Raw genomic sequence first — 19,560 nt, forward strand, 5'->3', positions numbered from 1 at the left:
TGGATGCTTTTTATTCTTCGTCTTTTTTTTTTTTTTACCAAAAGCAGATTGGCAAGCAGATACTCTGCTTCAGGTTGCTAGGAAGCAGGCAAGCAGAGAAAAGGGTTTGTGCTAATATTAACTGCATAAAAATTGCTGTAAGTGGCAATGATTCTGAGAAGGGGGAGGACTGCTCCTGGGGGTACTTAGCCCATTTCAGCGCACATGAGGTCAACGACAATGTAAAGTTTTCTATTTATGCCCTCAATGTAGTACTCAAATCTGGCTTAAAATAAAACCCTGCTCTCTCCCCTTCTGGTTCTTACTCCATATGTAATTAACAAAAACAGCCTTTATTAGTGATTTCCTGTTTCCCATCAAGTGATTCATCTTGCACAGTAACACATGGTTGGCAACTCACATGATGCTGGGCAGGGCTTCTCAATTTAATGTATTCCCACTTGAAGGTGAAAATACAAAAAGCATTTTGTATTGGGGTATAGTCAATTAACAATGTTGTAGTTTCAGGTGAACGGCAAAGAGACTCAGCCATACATAAACATGTATGTGAAATTTAACTCCTGTGATATCCAGACTGGCAATCAGAGGAGTCAGATTGGTGGAAATGGAGTTGTTCTTCTGGTATTTTTTAGCAAAACTTTAGTGTCTTGTTGATGCTCTTGAGAAAAACCACATGATTATAGGCTTTCAGTCCCATTGACTATGGTCCCCATCACATAATACAAATATGTCTGAATATATTTCCTGCTGATGAGGACTGATGAACTTTGTAGCTATGATGGAACTGACACTAAACGTACTCCTATTTGGTCGTATACTTGTTTATCCAGTAAAGGTTATGGGTACAAAGTACCCTGACTTCATCCCAGCTTGTACCAAAGAACAAACTGGGGACAACGTAATTTGACAGAGGAGGAGATTTTTTTCCCCTGTGTTATGCTAATGGTGTTTTTTTTTTTTTAATGGTGGGTTTTAGATCATAAACCTGGCTCATTATCACAGCATGCTAAAGAAAGGAGCTAACTCTTATCTCTGAGACAGGACCCCTAGTATAAAGTTTGTCTTTCTTGAGATTTCTTACTTTTATTGCTTTTTCATAGTCTCTGAATTCATCTAATTCCAAATGGCCAGAGATGAATTTATTACAGAAACGTCAATGGACTGGAATTTGCAGATTTTCCCCATGTTGTTTCTGCCACATATACATGTGCTCTTTCAAGACAAAAATGGAAAATATTAATTTTGAAGAAACCAGTGGTTTGGGATTAATGAGAAAGTATAAGTCAGAAAATAGTTTAATGGAAAGGCAATGTGTTTCCGTGCAGGGCAAAAGGACAAAGTACAGACCCAGCGTCAGGCTAGCTATACAGCGTTTTTTGCAAATTAGAAAGAGGTGCCGGCTTCTTCCAGGAGTCACAGCTCTGAGTCAGGGTGCGGCCTGCCTAGCGTGCAAAGTGGACTCCTGTGGTCCCTTGGCCAGGCACCCCTGTACGAGGCCCAGCTCCACATCTGTGTGTGGTGATCTTGTCCTGAAGGAGTCCAAGGTATGTCCATTGTTATCGGACAGTGTAAACAAAGAGCTTTACAACTGTAAATAGGTAGCTATTTTAGTTTAAAAATTTAAGCTATCTGGTTTAAAAATATGTAAATATTATTGGTATCTTTCTTTTTAACCAAACCTTTTGAATTCTCTTAGAAGAAAACAACTGATGTGAAACACCCATTTCTTCTCTCCCTAAAAAATGTGCTTATGCTTGAACTGTATTGATTGTGATGTACTACATATACCACACATTTCATTCTGAGTTCATTACCCTAGACACCAATTACCAAAGGAAAAGAGGTTAGAGTTATGTAACACTGTGCATTATATATTTAGAATCACATTATTCATCAGGAACTAAAAGCTTTTTAATTGCTATAATGATAATCATGAAAGGAATATACATGTTGCCTATAAATCACTGCTATTTAAAATGGTTTAATATGGTAAATCAGTCATTCATAATTCACTGATTAAACCATGGTATCTGTTTCATCAGTTAAATAATGAAGATGTGATCACAATAAATATATTTTATTACTTTAAACATGCTTCAATAATTGAATCATGATTCAATTAAATAAAACCACTTTACATCTCTGCTTTGAGAGTCTTGTTAATTTTTGTAGAAAGGAATGAAATTCAAAGTGTGAGAAAGTTCCTGTTGTTGAACATTACTGTTTTCACATGGAAGTTTTACCGCATGCAAGCAGTTAAAGTCTTAGGGTTCTGGGAAGCTGTTAAATAAACCACTGTATTTAAAGATGTAAAAAGACCCAGAGGGAGAAATACTTTGAAGAGGGTTTAAGAAAGGAGAGAGAAGGAGATCATAGGAAGAAGAGACAATGAAAACTTTTAGTTGACTTAGCCATGATGATGGAGAATGAATAGGAGATTAGGGTATAAAAACAGACACAGAGGGATCCCATCCTCTCTTCTATCCTTCAAGGTCACCCTTCCTGCCAAGGGAGGCATACAGAGTCCAAGAACAAAGATGTCCCTGCAGAGTTGAAACCATACTGCAGGGAACAAGGGGTTGTCTCAGTTGGCTGCATAAGGAGCTGATCCAAAACATTTGAGGGCAGCAGAGAGCCGCTCTGCAAAGCCCAAGTCCAACAGGTGAATGTGTGATTCATTGCACAAAGTGAAGTGTGTGTGTCTGGACTTTGGGGCCTCCCCAGTGGCTTAGCCTTAAAGAATCCACCTGCAAGTCTGGAGCCGCAGGAGGTGTGAGTTCGATCCCTGGGTTGGAAAGACCCCCTGGAGGAGGGTATGGCAACCCACTCCAGTATTCTTGCCCGGAGAATCCCATGGACAGAAGAGCATGTGGAGTCCATTGGGTCACAAAGAATTGGACAGGACTGAAGCGGCTCAGCGTGCACACACGCTCTGGACTTTGCTGTCAAAGTAGGGAGGGAGGCAACAGAATAAGACACAGGAGAGGTGGAGCCCACACAGGTGACATAGTTCAAAAGAGGACTGAATCCAGTCATCCCTTCAATAAATATTTGTGCACATTCAGTATTGGAGATATAATTGCTCTCAGAGGCATTGAAGTCTAGAGGGAAACCAGAAAAACAATTGAAAGATATTTACATTGTAACATGGTGAGCCTTAGGATGGAGGAGATAACAGAGGCTAAGAAGAATCTTTATGACTTGAATCTGAGCTGAGAGGAGGCTTCCTGCAGAAAGTGACATGAAATCTCTGGTGAGTACTTCACCTGGAGAAAGAGGGGTAGAGCTAGGATAAGACCGTTCTTGGCGAAGGGAAGCCTGTAGGCAAAGGTCAAATGGAATAGATTTAGATGCCTGCGCTGGGGCCACAGGAGGCTGAAGTGATAAACAAGGGACAACTCATGAAAAGCCTGTAAACCAGAGAGTGAGTGTGCATTTTATCATGGAAGAGCAAGAAACCTTGGACTTTCTTTTTGTTTGTTTGTTTTGTTTTGGCTGATCTGGGTCTTCATTGCTGGGCCCAGGCTTTCTCTAGTTGCAGTGAAACTAGTCTAGAAACTAGACCACGGGGCTACTCTCTAGACGTGGTGCGCGGGCTTCTCACCACAGTGGCTGCTTTTGTTGCAGAACAGACTCTCGGTGCATGGGCTTCAGTAGCTGCAGCGTACAGGCTCAGTAACTGAGGCTCGCATGCCCTAGCGCGTGGGCTCAGTGGTTATGGCACATGGGCTTTGTTGCTGCTCAGCTTGTGGAATCTTCCCAGAGCAGGGATTGAACCCATGTCCCCTGCATTGGCAGGCAGATTCTTATCCACTGGGCCACCAGGAAAGTCTGAGCCTTGGAATTTCTAAGCAACAGAATTGTTACATGGTCAGATTGGTGTGGTAGAAAGATCATTCGCTGTGTTAAAAATGCCCAAATTCTGAGTCAGCATGTCTAATGGTGCGATCCAGGAACTGTAATTAAAGCAGAGCTGCACTTAGAAATCACTGTGTATGTGTGCTTGATCATGTTCAACTCTTTGTGACCCCCATGGACTAGAGCCCGCCAGAGTCCTTACTGTGTGTATGCGTGCTAAGTCGCTTAAGTCATGCCCAACTCTTTGGGACACTATGGACTGTAGCCTGCCAGGCTCCTCTGTCCCAGGGACTCTCCAGGCAAGAATACGGGAGCGGGTTGCCATGCCCTTCTCCAGGGGATCTTCCCAACCCAGGGATCGAACCTAAGTCTTTTTATATCTCCTGCATTGGCAGACAGCTTCTTTACCACTAGCCCCACCTAGAAAGGTTCCTCACTACTTTAGGCCAATTCAACACCAAAAGCACTTAAAATATCCGCTATGTTAGTTCAAGGCCCCCAGCAGGACCATCTGATTCCCAAGGATGTGCTTGCCCCAGAGGTTTTTCCTGTCTCATTAGGTCTTCAGTTCCATTGATCTTCTTCACCAGGGAATCATGGCCACTTCAGACCACCAGCATAAACCAGGAGAGTTGCAGGGAACTGGTGAAAGTCTTTGCTACCTCTGTGCAAATGAGGGTGACCAACTCTCTCATTTTGCCTGGGACTCAGAAGAACAAAATCCCACATAGCTGGACTTTGGCAAATCAGGACAGTCCCAGGCAAATTGGGATAAATTGATTATCCAAGGGCAAACAGGGAGTGGACAGGAGACTGGATATTCCAAAATGTTCCTACATCTTATAGGGCAGCCGTGATGGACTTACTCTACTCAAGAACTGAATTTCACAGACAGTGTTTCCAAAACTCAGCTTTCTTTAAAAGCAAAATTCCATTGTTGATGACTGTGCCTAGTGACAACTTTAACTATGTTTTAAACTTGTGGGATTTTTTAATCTTTGGGAAAATCCATAATGAGTAAGAGACAATGTTTAGTGTTTATGCCCATGTGACAAAGCCATTCCGCACTTCTAAATGGGTACGTGTCTAACTCTGGGAGGATGGGGAATCAAGATGAGCCGTTGAACTTCAAATTCAACAGGGTGCCTCCTCTTGAAGCTCTCAGATTAGTTAAAGACTTGGGGTGGGTGGTAAGTAGTTTAAAACTTTGAGAACATTGATACAATATTAATATTGACTTGAATGTTTAGGGCAAAACAGAAGACTTAGAAAACATTTGCTTGAAGTGAACTAGCTTGGGACAGTTTCTTAGATGGTGCCACCATGATCCCCAGCATGACGGTCCACTTACTTAAGTTGAGAGGGATCACAGCCAGGTGGGAAGTTTGAGATGCCTGCTCCTAACTGCCGACATTGCACACCTCAACCAAGACATTCCCTGCTAATAGCGGTTGACCTTGAGTGGGGGATATATTTTGAGGACAGAATAAATTTATTTCTATGTTTTGGAAGAACCAGAATGTCACAGTTTTTAAAAACTATCACTTTTTCATATATTTAATTAGCTACCTAAATATGAATATGAATATCACTGCATTGAGCTAAAGGACCCTAGGAAAGATGGCCCTGGAAGACTAACATATACCATTCTGTAAATACTTTCCCATTCTGGGAACTCAACTCAATGTTCTGTATCTATTTAAATAAGGTAATTTATTAGTTTACTTGGCCTACTTGTTTCCTAGGTTGTGAGCTGCTTTGAGGTCAGGGACTATGTCTACAATGTCTACTAAAAGAGTGCCTACCCGCATGATAGCGACTCAGTAAATATTTGTTAAAATAAAGAAAATTAAAACTAATTGATGTGAAGTCAGAGAGGTATAAACTGACACTGAAAAGTTCAGAACAACCTTAACTAGCCTTGTTTAAAAGATCTAAACAATTGCATTTTTCAACTTGTGCTCTTCCATCTGACATTCTTGTCTGTAGTTTAGGAGTCACTTTCTTCTTCTGAAGTTTATTCCAAAAAGAAAATATGTAAACTGAATAAGGAAAAACAGTACATTCCACTAGAATGTTACTACAGGAAACAAACTATCTTTAAATCTCATACAAGTTGAATTATACTGTTCTCTCTAGTTAGGTAAAATGGAATATTATAAATGTATTGGAAGAATAAAGGCTATGTAATTTATGATAGTATTAGCTATCACTATAGAAATTAGTGATTTTTTTCCTTTTTTTTCCCCCATTTTTTTCCCCATTTTTTTTTCCTCCTCAATGTTAGAAAGCAAAGGTAACATAATTAGTGCCACAACAACACACAAGAAGATTCAGATATAGTTAAAGGGCCATCAGGACTAAAAATGTGTCAAGTTTTTCTCTAGAAATTTCTATAACTCTATGGTTAATAGTAGCGTAAAAGTCTCTATACAGCTTGTTCATTAAAGATCATTTCTTTGTAGCACTTCAGCTGAACTACCCAAAAAAAAAAAAAGCTTTTATTAAATATCACTCAAGATGGAGGAGACATACGTATACCTATGGCTTATCCATGTTGATGTATGACAGAAACCAACACAATATTGTGATTATCCTTCAATTAAAAATAAACACATTAAGAAAAAAGAAATATCACAAGCAGAACTTCCCTGGTGATCCAGTGGTTAAGAATCCATTTGCCAATTGAGGAGACACGGGTTCAAGCCCTGGTCCAGTAAGATTCCACGTGCCTCGGGGCAGCGCAGCCTGTGTGCCATAACAACTGGGCACGCTCCGGAGCCCGAGCTCCGCAGTAAGAGAAGCCACTGCAATGAGAAGCCTGCAGCCACATCAGGGTAGCCCCTGCTCACCACAACTAGAAAAAGCCCACGCCCAGCAACAAAGGCCTAGTGTGGCCAAAAGTAAAATTATGTTTTAAAATCACAAGCAGATGCTATTTTCATATTAAAACTTGCTTTTATTAATACCATGATAGTTTGAATTTTTTAAAAGGAAAATTCCTCAAAATCCTAATGATTTTTTTTTTTTTGCAGAAATAGAAGAATCCATTCTAAAGTGCATATGGAATTTCAAGAGACAACAAATATCCAAAGGGATGGCCAAAGAGCCAGTCTTGAAAAAGAACAAAATTCAGGTCTCATACTTTCTAATTTCAAAACTTACTACAAAGCTACAGCAATCCAAACATCATGATACTGGCATAAATACAGACAGTTAGACAAGTAGAACAGAAAAGAGATCCCAGAAATAAAACCTTGTATATATAGTCACATGATTTTTAGTAAGACTGTCAAGGCCATTCAACGGAAAAAGGATAGTCTTTTCAACAAATGATGCTGGGAAAACTGGATATCTAGCATGAAGATGGACCCTTACCTTATACAAAAATTAACTCAAAACAAATAAAAAACCTGAATGGAGAGCTAAAACTCCTAGAAGAAAACATAGGGGAAAAACTTCATGATATTGGATTTGGCAATGATTTCTTGGATAGGACACCAAAAGCACAAGCAATAAAAGAAAAAATAGATAAATTGAACGATATCAAAATTTAAAACTTCTGTGTATCAAAGAACAGAATTGACAGAAAAGCAATCCACAGGATGGGAGAAATTATTTGCATATCATATGTTTGATAAAGGATTAATATCCAGAATATATAAAGAATTGCTATAACTCAACAACAACAAAAAAAACACTTTACAATGGCCAAAGGACCTAAATAGACATGATTTTTTTTAATTTTATTGAAGTATAGTTAAGGTACAATATAAGTTACAGGTATAAAATATAGTGATTCACACATTTTTTTAAGGTTATACTTCATTTATAGTTATATAAAATATTGGCTATATTCCCTATGTCGTACAATATATCCTTGTAGTTTATACCTAATAGTTTGCACCTTTTAATCCCATGCCCTTATGTTACCCCACTACCCTTCCTTCCCCTCACTGGTAACCACTAGTTTGTTCTACATGGATGTGAATCTGCTGCTTTTTTGTTGTTGTTATATTCACTAGTTCGTTGTATTTTTTCAATTCCACACATAAGTGATATCATACAATATTTTTGTCTTTCTCTGCCTGACTTCTTTCACTAGCATAATGCCCTTCAGGTCCATCCGTGGAGTTACAAAATTTAGGGTTTTTTTATGGCTCTGTGTGTGTGTATGTATGTATATGGGCTCAGTCGTGTCCAACTCTTTGCAACCCTATAGACTATAGCCAGTCAGGCTCTTCTTTCCATGGAATTTTCCAGGCAAGGATAGTGAGTGGATTGCTGTTTCCTACTCCAGGAGATCTTCACAATTTTGGAATTGAACCCAAGTCTCTTTATATCTCCTGCATTGGCAGGCAGATTCTTTACCACTGAGCCACCTGGGAAACCCTTTGCCACATCTTTTTTATCCATTCATCAACCTAAGTGTTGATGGACAGTTAGATTGCTTCCATATCTTAGAAATCATAAATAATGTTGCTGTGAATGTTGGGGTGCATGTATCTTTTTGAATTAGCTTTTTTTCCCCCAGATACACACATGGGGTCGCAAAAGAGTCAGACATCACTTAGCAACTAGTTAACAACAACACAAACCTAAATAGGTATTTCTAAGGTATACAAATGGCCAGCAAGAACATGAAAGGACACTCAATAATGCTTATCATAGAAGTCAAAACCACAGGGAGATACCACTTCACGCCTATTTGGATGGCTATCATCAAAAACAGTAACAAGTATCAAAAAGGGTGTAGAGAAATTGGAATCCTGTACACTGTAAAATGATTTAGGTACAATGGAAAACAGTATGGCAGTTTTTCAAAAAATTACAAATAAATTATCATATTATCCAGTAATTCCAATTCTGGGCATATACCCCAAAGAATTGAAAGCAGGAACACTTACATTTATAGTAGCATTATTCACAATAGCCAAAAGGTGGAAACAACCCAAGTATTCATTGACAGATGAATGGATAAACAATGTGGTCAGTCAGTCAGCCAGTTCAGTCGCTCAGTCATGTCCGACTCTTTGCAACCCCACAAACTGCAGCACGCCAGGCCTCCCTGTCCATCACCAACTCCTGAAGTTTATTCAAACTCATGTCCATCAAGTCAGTGATGCCATCCAGCCATTTCATCCTCTGTTGTCCCCTTCTCCTCCTAACTTCAATCTTTCCCAGCATCAGGGTCTTTTCAAATGAGTCAGTTTTTCTCACCAGTTGGTCAAAGTATTGAAGTTTCAGTTTCAACATCAGTCCTTCCAATGAACATTCAGGACTGATTTCCCTTAGGATGGACTGGTTGGATCTCCTTGCAGTCCAAGGGACTCTCAAGAGTTTTCTCCAACACCACAGTTCAAAAGCATCAATTCTTCGGCACTTAGCTTTCTTCACAGTCCAATTCTCACATCCATACATAACTACTGGAAAAACCATAGCTTTGACTAGATGGACCTTTGTTGGCAAAGTAATGTCTCTGATTTTTAATATGCTGTCTAGGTTGGTCATAACAATGTGGTATATACATACAAAGGCTTTCCTGGTGGCTCAAATGGTAAAGAATCTGCCTGCAAGGCAAGAAACCCAGGTTCAATCCCTGGGTCAGGAAGATCCCTTGGAGAAGGGCAGGGCAACTCACTCCAGTATTCTTGCCTGGAGAATTCCATGGACAGAGGAACCTGGTGGGCTACAGTGCAGAGGGTCACAAAGAGTCGGATATGATTGAGTGATGAACACACACATATACATAAAATGCAGTTACTCATCCTTTTTTAAAAAAGGAAATTCTGACACATGCTCCAACATGGATGAACCTTGAAGACACTATGCCAAATGAAATAAGCTAGTCACAAAAGGACACATACTATATGATTCCATTTATATGAGGTACTTAGAAAAGTCAAATTCATAGAGACAGAAAGTGGAGGTGGTTGGCAGGGGCAGTGGGGAAGGAGGATAGACAGTGGTTGTTCAGTGGGAACAGAATTCCGGGTTTGGAAGATGAGAAGCATTCTGCAGATGGATGTATGGTGGTGATAATACAAAAGGTGAATGCATTTAATGCTGATGAATTGTACACTTAAAAATGGTTACAATGGTAAATTTTATGTATATTTTGCCACAGATTTAAAAACATCTGAAGTACCACTTTGTTATCCCTCAAAAAATGCAAATAAGAAGATACAAATCACCCTCAATCCTTTATGTAGAGAATACCACTTTTTTTGAATAAAAAGGTAAAATTCCATGTAATAAATTGTAAAAGTACAGTCATATTTTCCTTGTGGTTACCTAGCTGAACATCATAGTCATCCATGGATTTAAACATTTTCATGACTTGTGTGGTTTTTATTTCTTTTTTACCCACATTGGGATATTAATAGCAAGACAGCTGCTATGTCCCAGATTAGAAATTAGATAAGGCCACAGGTTCCCCCCTGCGGCGCTGTGATTCTGTAGTGTATAATTTCTTTAAATTCTGAAAGACTTCAGACTTTTGGTACTGTGCTAATAAAGACCCTGGGCAGAGACCTTAAACGGCCCACCCCTATGTGTAATCAGGTCCCGGAGAAGGGCCCAGCTTTCTGTGAGCCCGTTGAGAAGCTGAGTTCCATACAACGTGGGCGAAGTGATTGCTAAGGCACAGCTGCGTGGTGATCTTCTCACTGTGGTTATTTATCCAGCTCCGTGAATTTCACCCTCTCAACGTAAACCAGCTAGAGGAGACCCAGGACTGACAGGGCATCTGTAGCAGACCTGACACCAGACGTCTTTTTACAGACTCCTCTTGTCCAACGCCGCTGTTTATTTATGTAAATTTTGTTCACCTCCCCACTTCATCCTATGATTGTCTCCTCCACAGATGGCCTCTCCAAGAATTTCTCAAGCTTGAGTGAAATCTCTCTATGTAATCTTGTCTGGAGGATTGACTGGCAGGGCTATTTGCATGAGGGACCGAGGCTCTTCCTGGGAAAGAGCTCGTCCCCGGGGGAGGAAGGGCGCCATTTTGGTCGAAGGACAATGGGGCAGGGTCAGAGGGCAAGGGTCAGTCTGAGTGCAGCCCAGCGCCTGTCCCTCCAACGCGCCTCCCAGCTCAGCCCCCTCGACCGACGCCTCGGTCCCAGGGTGAAGGACTGCCATGAAAGAACCCAGTAAGAACTAGAGGAGGGTATTAGAATGCAGCAGTAAGCGGGAAAGGCGGGCAGGGGCAGCCCCTCTCTGTCGGGCATCCTGCTCCCAGGATGGACGCATGGGCCGAACCCCCTCCAAGAAGACATCAACTGACAAGACGCGGAGGAGAGCGCCCTGGATTGCAGGCAGCCGTGCGTGCTGTACCTTCAGAACAGCAGGCCTCACCGCAGTAGGCTGGAGGGGGAAAGAGCGGGGGCAAAGGTCAAATGGTAGCCCAGAGCAGGGTGTGCAACGCGTGTGGGCCACCCTCTGAGGACTCCTTTGCACTGGGGAGAAACCTAAAGGGCCTGGCACCCCCACAGAGCAGGTGGGGGCGGGGGCAGGAGAGGGAAAAGATAGTTTCTTTGATCTTATTTTTATCCTCCCACTGGTGAGGGCTGGGAGATACAAGTAATACTCTTTCAAAGAGAAAATATTGCCAGTCAGCAAGATAAGGCCATATCGCTTAGATAAAATTTATAGGGGTGGTTTGTTTGAATCGTATAACACGAAATTCCTTTGGATTTGTTGTGCTTTTTGAGTTATTCATTTCAGCCTCTGACTTAAGTGAATTCTATGTTGATGGCATTTGACCAAATTAGAACAACTAGAGTTTCAGTTTTTGAACAAAAACACAAGAAAATCTTAGCCATTATGAACCTACAGGGCATGAAGTAACTCAAAAATACTTAAAAAAACAGAGATTTTTCCATTGTAGGGGTTTGGGAGTAGGATGAACTCCCAAAGTGAATTCATTTAGAATTCAAATGAATTATGAAGGCCCTCTTCTCTTAAAGAGAATATAATATGCATAAGTTAATGTCTTTTTGAGAACTTGGAATGGTCATTCTAAGTATCAGCTCTTTGGGTGTACTGAAGATGTTTATTGTTATATGCTTTCTTAACCCACTTGTTTTTTTTGTCTTCATCTTTAAACAAATTGCTGATGCTAACTTACAGCTAATTTTTTCTCCTACTCGAGAGAAGCAGTGCAGTGAAAACAGTATGCAGTTGGGTCTCTTGAGTTGGGCTTCCCTTGTGGCTCAGCTGGTAAAGAATCCACCTGCAATGTGGGAGACCTGGGTTCAATCCCTGGGTTGGGAAGATCCCTGGAGAAGGGAAAGGCTACCCACTCCAGTATTCTGTCCTAGAGAATTCCTTGGACTGTATAGTACATGGGGTCGCAAAGAGTCGGACACGACTGAGCAACTTTAACTTGCACCCTTGAGTTAGAAACATACATCAGCCCTGCTGCTAGTGTGACCTTGAATGAGTGAGTTACCTTCTCTGAACTCAGTTTCTTCATCTGTAAAATGGGCACAGCAGTAGTTCCTTTACAGATTTTACTTGAGCTGATGTATAAAAGGACCTGGCAAATGTTAGCTACCCTGCCTTTTGTGACCCAGTCACACTGTGGCTCTGCTAATGTGCCCTTCAGCCAGTTAGCACTGAGCTTCATCTTCCCCATCTGTAAGAAATTGAAATATATGTGACGTGATTAATATGGTGCCTGGAGTACTGTGGCTGCCCAACAAAGGGCAACTTCCTCTTTTTTCTTTTCTCATAGGACTAGACTGATGTGGAACAGCTGGATCTACTGAGCAACACAGTCAAAAGCCTTTCTACAGGGCCTTCCCTGATGGTCCAGCAGCTAAGAATCCGCCTTACAGTGCGGAGGACACAGGTTTGAACCCTAGTCAGGGAACTAAGACCCCCACCTGCCTCAAGGCAAGTAAGCCCACAAAGTACAGCTAGAGAAGCCCCTGGGCCGCAGCTAGAGAAAGCCGTATGCCACAACGAAGACCCAGCGCAGCAAAAAAAAAAGAAAGCCTTTCCACAAACTGCACCAGTTAGTCAAAGCCTAAGGCAGTTCTCCTCGTCCCTATGGCTGTCTGTCTCCTGTGACTCCCCAAACCACCCGTAACAATCCTGTGATTCCCAGGCCTCTGGCTTCCCAGACACTGGCAGCCCCCGTGCCTCCGGACCTCCCGCACAATTTGTTGGTGATTTGAAGGAGCAGCTTCCTGTCTAATTCAAGAATCTGGACTCCACGGTTTATGCTAGAGTCTGCAGTTTCTTCATCACCCGAGTCAAAAGTTTATACTGCAGCAGAAATGACTTGACAGTTTTTCCTAAACTTTTCTGGGTATTCTATTTAAAACCTGGCATCAATAAGAAACAATGTCAAACAGCACATCTTGTGCTAGGACTCAGGCTGGAAGCAGGCATTGCCTCTAAATGAAGGTGCAGCTGAAGTCAGGCAAAGAAGTGAAAAAATAGAAATGTTAATTCCTTATATTGCATCTTTGGTGTTTAATAAAATTCCTATGAGTTCCTAGTTGGAAAGTCCTTTTTTTTTTTAAAGAAAGGAGATCCCTGAAAAAGTCACAGTATCTGTTTGTGATTGGCTAACAGCTTTTACGGACAATATTTGGCTCTCTGCTGCCAAATCTCAGGTTGAAATGCCAAATCTACCTTTTCAAAGAGAGAATGTAGTTGATCACATCTGCTTATACAATTACCATGCTTTTTCACTCTTTTGGGCCACGTTCAAAAATTTTTATTAAGAAAACCTCTTGTGTGCTGTTATCTAAGTGCTAATGTTTAGGAACACGAGCTCTGCGATTTGAGAACAGGTGTAACATGTGTAGACCTGCCCTTCCTGTCGCCTGATACTTCTTTAATCCTGTGCTCCTCACTTTGTAACCACCATTGCTTCTTTTCTCCCTCTGGGAAAGACTGGGAGGTCAGAAGCCTCTTGTTCTCTTGTGAACCCAGCTGCCAGCACAGGGATCAACTCATTAACTGTTTGTTCAATGTGTAAGTAAAATGTTTGTATATGTGTTTTGTGCGTGAATCGTCCTTATTTAACACCAGTGTCCTGTGTTTCCACTCTTCTAAGCATGTATGTTTTCTCTTTTGAGGACAGAACAGTTTCTTTAAAATCTATCTTTGGCCTTTCACTTGAGCTTCTCTGGTGACTTTAGTAGGTCAAGAATCCACCTGCAATGCAGGAGACCTGGGTTCAATCCCTGGGTCGGGAAGATCCCCTGGAGGAGGGCATGGCAGCCCACTCCAGTATTCTTGCCTGGAGAATCCCATGGACAGAGGAGCCTGGCGGGCTACAGTTCATAGGGTCGCAAAGAGTTGGACATGAGTGAGCGACTAAGCACAGCAGACAGAAAGCTTCGACCCCAAAGATATTGGCTTATTATTTCTATACGTGTTCATGAAATCTCCATCAAATCTCCCTATGATTCAGGTTCCCTCTTGTATGCAAGGAACAAATAGAAATGAACAGCTGTTGATTTTCATTATCTGCTACAGTTGTTTTCTGTAAAGTTACCACAAATAGTGAGTTAAGGCACACAGAACCACTGCTCCTGGGGAAAATGTAGTTAGGTTCCCACAAGTCTCTCATCACAATAATTTAATCATCCATCAGTATATAGCCTTGTTTTATGTGTTTCTTTGTTTAAAGACAGATAAGTGAATGATTGAATATACATTTCTCCCTGACTTTGCAGGGGAAAAATGTTTTCTCTGAAATGACAAAGAAAAGATTAGAGATTCTACTTGTTTAAAAAAAAATCATAGCCAGTTAAGTGCCTACAAAACATGTTTGTAACAACTATGATGACCTTTTCTGGTGGCTCAGCGGTAAAGAATCTGCCTGTTTTATAGGAGACATAGGAGATGCAGGTTCGATCCCTGGGTCAGGAATATCCTCTTGAAAAGGAAATGGCTGCCCACTCCAGTATTCTTGCCTGGAAAATCCCATGGACAGAGGAGCCAGTTCACTATAGTCCATTAGTTCAGTTCAGTCGCTCAGTCGTGTCCGACTCTTTGTGACCCCATGGACTGCAGCATGCCAAACTTCCCTATCCATCACCAACTCCCAGAGTTTACTCAAACTCTTCTCCATTGAGTCAGTGATGCCATCCAACCATCTCATCCTCTGTCATCCCCTTCTCCTGATTTCAGTCTTTCTCAACATCAGGGTATTTTCAAATGAGTCAGTTCTTCGCATCAGGTGGCCAAAGTATTGGAGTTTCAGCTTCAGCATCAATCCTTCCAAAGAATATTCAGGACTGATTTCCTTTAGGGTTAACTGGTTTGATTTTCTTGCTGTCCAAGGGACTCTCAAAATTCTTCTCCAACACTGCAGTTCAAAAGCATCAATTCTTCAGTGCTCAGCTTTCTTTATAGTCCAACTCTCACATCCATACATGTCTACTGGGAAAACCATAGCTTTGACTAGATGGACCTTTGTCAGCAAAGTAATGTCTCTGCTTTTTAATATGCTGTCTAGGTTGATCATAGCTTTTCTTCCAAGGAGCAAGCGCCTTTTTATTTCATGGCTGCAATCACCATCTGCAGTGATTTTGGAGACCCCCAAAATAAAGCCTTTCACTGTTTCCGTTGTTTCCCCATCTATTTACCATGATGGGATGGGATCAGATGCCGTGATCTTAGTTTTCTGAATGTGGAGTTTTAAGCCAACTTTTTCACTCTCCTCTTTCAGTTTCAACAAGAGGCTCTTTAGTTCTTCACTTTCTGCCATAAAGGTGGTGTCATCTGCATATCTGAGGTTAATGATATTTCTCTCGGGCAATCTTGACTCCAGCTTGTATTTCATCCAGCCCAGCATTTCACATGATGTACTTTGCATATAAGTTAAATCAGCAGGGTGACAATATATAGCCTTGACGTAATCCTTTCCTGATTTGGAACCAGTCTGTTGTTCCATGTCCAGTTCTAACTGTTGCTTCCTGACCTGCATACAGATTTCTCAGGAGGCAGATCAGGTGGTCTGGTATTCCCACCTCTTGAAGGATTTCCAGTTTGTTGTGATCCACACAGTCAAAGGCTTTGGCATAGTCAATAAAGCAGAAGTAGATGTTTTTCTTGAACTCTCTTGTTTTTTAGATGATCCAACAGATGTTAGCAATTTGATCTCTGGTTCCTCTGTTTTTTCTATATCCACCTTGAACATCTGGAAGCTCAGGGTTCACGTACTGTTGAAGCCTGGCTTAGAGAATTTTGAGCATTACTTTGCTAGTGTGTGAGATAAGTGCAATTGTGCAGTAGTTTGAATATTCTTCGGCATTTCCTTTCTTTGGGAATGGAATGAAAACTGACCTTTTCCAGTTCTGTGGCCATTGCTGAGTTTTCCAAAATTTGCTGGCATATTGAGTGCAGTATTTTCACAGCATCATCTTTTAGGATTTGAAATAGCTCTACTGGAATTCTGTCACTTCCACTAGCTCTTGTAGTTACACTTCCTAAGGCCCACTTGACTTTGCATTCCAGGATATCTGGCTTTAGGTGAGGGATCATAGCATTGTGGTTATCTGGGTCATGAAGATCTTTTTTCAGTTCTTCTGTGTATTCTTGCCACCTCTTCTTAATATCTTCTGCTTCTGTTAGGCCCATACAATTTCTGTCCTTTATTGTGCCCTTCTTTGCATGAAATCTTCCCTTGGTATCCCTAATTTTCTTGATGAGATCTCTAATCTTTCCCATTCTATTGTTTTCCTCTGATTTCTTTGCACTGATCACTGAGGAAGGCTTTCTTATCCCTCCTTGCTATTCTTCGGAACTCTGCATTCAGATGGGTATATCTTTCCTTTTCTCCTTTGTCTTTAGCTTCTCTTCTTTTCTCACCTATTTGTAAGGACTCCTCAGACAACCAATTGGCCTTTTTGCATTTCTTTTTCTTGAGGGTGGTCTTGATCACTGCCTCCTGTACAATGTCATGAACCTCTGTCCATAGTTCTTCAGGCATTCTGTCTATCAGATCTAATCCCTTGAATCTATTTGTCATTTCCACTGTATAATTATAAGGGATTTGATTTAGGTCATACCTGAATGGTCTAGTGGTTTTCCCTACTTTCTTCAATATAAGCCTGAATTTGGCAATAAGGAGTTAATATTCTGAGCCACAGTCAGCTCCCGGTCTTGTTTTTGCTAACTGTATAGGGCTTCTCCATCTTTGGCTGCAGAAAATATAATCAATCTGATTTCAATATTGACTATCTGGTGATGTCCATGTGTAGAATCTTCTCTTGTGTTTTTGGAAGAGGGTTTTTGCTATGACCAGTGCATGCTCTTGGCCAAACTCTATTAGCCTTTGCCCTTCTTCATTCTGTATTCCAGGGTCAAACTTGCCTGAGGTATCTCTTGACTTCCTACTTTTGCATTCCAGTCCCCTAAAATGCAAAATACATCTTTTGGGGGTGTTAGTTCTAGAAGGCCTTGTAGGTCTTCATAGAACCATTCAACTTCAGCTTCTTCAGCATCACTAGTTGGGGCATAGACTTGGATTACTGTGATATTGAATGGTTTGCCTTAGAAATGAACAGAGATCATTCAGTCATTTTTGAGGCTGCATCCAAGTCCTACATTTTGGACTCTCGTTGACTATGATAGATACGCCATTTCTTCTAAGGGAGTCTTGCCCACAGTAGTAGACATAATGGTCATCTGAATTAAATTCATCCATTCTCATCTGTTAATGTACAATGGTCTTTTTGAGGTGCACAAACCATTATGAAATTTAAAAATTCTTTACCCTTCTCTAAGAACTAATTTTTATAGACCTCCCTGCTGGCCCAGTGGTAAAGAATCTGCCTGCTAATGCAGGAAGCGTGAGTTAAATCCCTGGATCAGGAAGATCCCCTGGAGGAGGAAATGGCAATCACTCCAGTGTTCTTGCCTAGGAAATGCCATGGACAAAGAAGCCTGGAGGGCTACCATCCATGGGGATCACAAAAGAGTCACATGATTTAGTGACTAAACAAACAACAAAGAACTAATTTTCACCCTATTGAGACCAATAGTGCTCTCATTGAGGACACATTTTTCTAAATGATCCATATTGAACTAGTTTTACTTTGATAATTAGATACAATGTTTTTTAAAAGAAAGTTCTGGAACAGGTAGTATGAACTCAGAAGAATAAATCTCTAATAGTACAGTTTCTCATACTCTGGTACCTGAAATTTTGAAGCAATTATCTTTCTAACATGTCTAAAATTGCTTATGTAAGTAAACATCTATTCCAACAAATATATCTGTCTCTATGTGTGTAATATGAAACTAGTATGTATTTTTCAGGGAAGATAAAGTTGAATTTAATAACAACCAATTCTTAAATTACACCCTAGTGTGAACAAAATTATTTTCATGGATATTATTCATTTCTCTTAACCCTGTTCTATAGATGAGGAAAATAAGGCTCAGCAGATTAAATAGCTTGCCCAAGGTTACATGATTTGTAAGAAACAGAGTTATCTGATTTCAAAATATTTATTCTTTCCAGTACAAGTCGCTCTGGGAGTCAGTACCGGTTTTCTGTGAGAATATGTTATAAACACAAAGCCGGGGAAGGCCCTGGAATGAAACTCTCTGGGCAATATTTTCTGTACTAATGTTCACCCACAAATGGTACCAGCACCATCTGGGCCAGTTTCCCCACACTACATAGCTTGACTGGTTTTCCATGATCCTGCCAATATTTTTTTTAGCACTGTCATTTTTTTAGTAACTTCCCTAAAAATGTCACCCTTCTCTCTTCAGGCCAGGGTCCATGAGGTCAGTGAACCCAGTCCCACAAATTTCCTTCTCTGACTCTCCAAGATCCCTTGCCAAGCCACTACTGCTGGGAGACAGCCTAGAGTATGACTTCTTGCAGTGTCCTTTGAAGTAGATAAAATATGCACTCATGGACATCTGTCTGTTATTTCCTGCACTCACAGCTTTGTTCTTCTTTATTGCCAGAGAATTCTATGGATGATGTCACTTTTCTCTGAAGAGAACAGGCCATCAGAGCTTTTCACTGACATAATTAATTATCTGTAGCTTGATTCTGAGCCAGAACATTCTCAAGGCACAGCCCCCAAAGAATTAACTCTACTGTGCTTGCTATTCTTAAACTTTTAAAGAGACAGAAGCCATATCTTTTTTTTCTCAGCCCCTGATAATGGTATTTTTGTTCAGTGATATCAAGTAACAGAAAGTGAACTGGGGCAGGATTCTATGATTTCACAAGGAAGACCTCCGGTTCAATAGGCAGCAAACTCGAAAGGTCGCTACAGATCAAGTATACAAAGCAAAGCTTTTAGGCTTAGTCTTAAAGGCTACAGGACTGCATCACAATTACTGAATAGACTCTTTGGGGGATCCTGTGAATCTGCAGCTAGAAAAATGAAATTGAAAGTAAAACAAACCATGTTAAATTATTTGCAAGGTGAAAAGTTTCAGTTTATCAGCCACAAAGGCCTGAAACATGAACATATTTAAATTTTACAAGATATAGGAAGTTACCAGAATAATCATATATTTTGAGTTTTCACTTATGTCTTAATATCAATCTAAGGCAAACTAGCCAGTTCATCAGAAAATGTCACTCAGTACTCTGCTGGGTTTCAAGATTATGTAAATGAACTATTTTCTCTTTAAAATTGGGGCTCCATGGGGAAGGATCAACACAGCACATATCTGTGCTCTGAAGGTATCCAGGTTCTG

At 40.8% G+C, this 19,560-nt stretch overlaps 1 protein-coding gene across 4 annotated transcripts in view; it reads right to left on the bottom strand.

The window, feature by feature from the left end:
- Positions 1–19,560, bottom strand: part of FILIP1 (filamin A interacting protein 1) — a 215,525-nt gene that overhangs the window by 70,205 nt on the left and 125,760 nt on the right. The window lies entirely within an intron of this gene.

This window comes from Cervus elaphus, chromosome 28 (genome assembly GCF_910594005.1).
Source record: "Cervus elaphus chromosome 28, mCerEla1.1, whole genome shotgun sequence".
Classification (NCBI taxonomy): domain Eukaryota; kingdom Metazoa; phylum Chordata; class Mammalia; order Artiodactyla; family Cervidae; genus Cervus; species Cervus elaphus.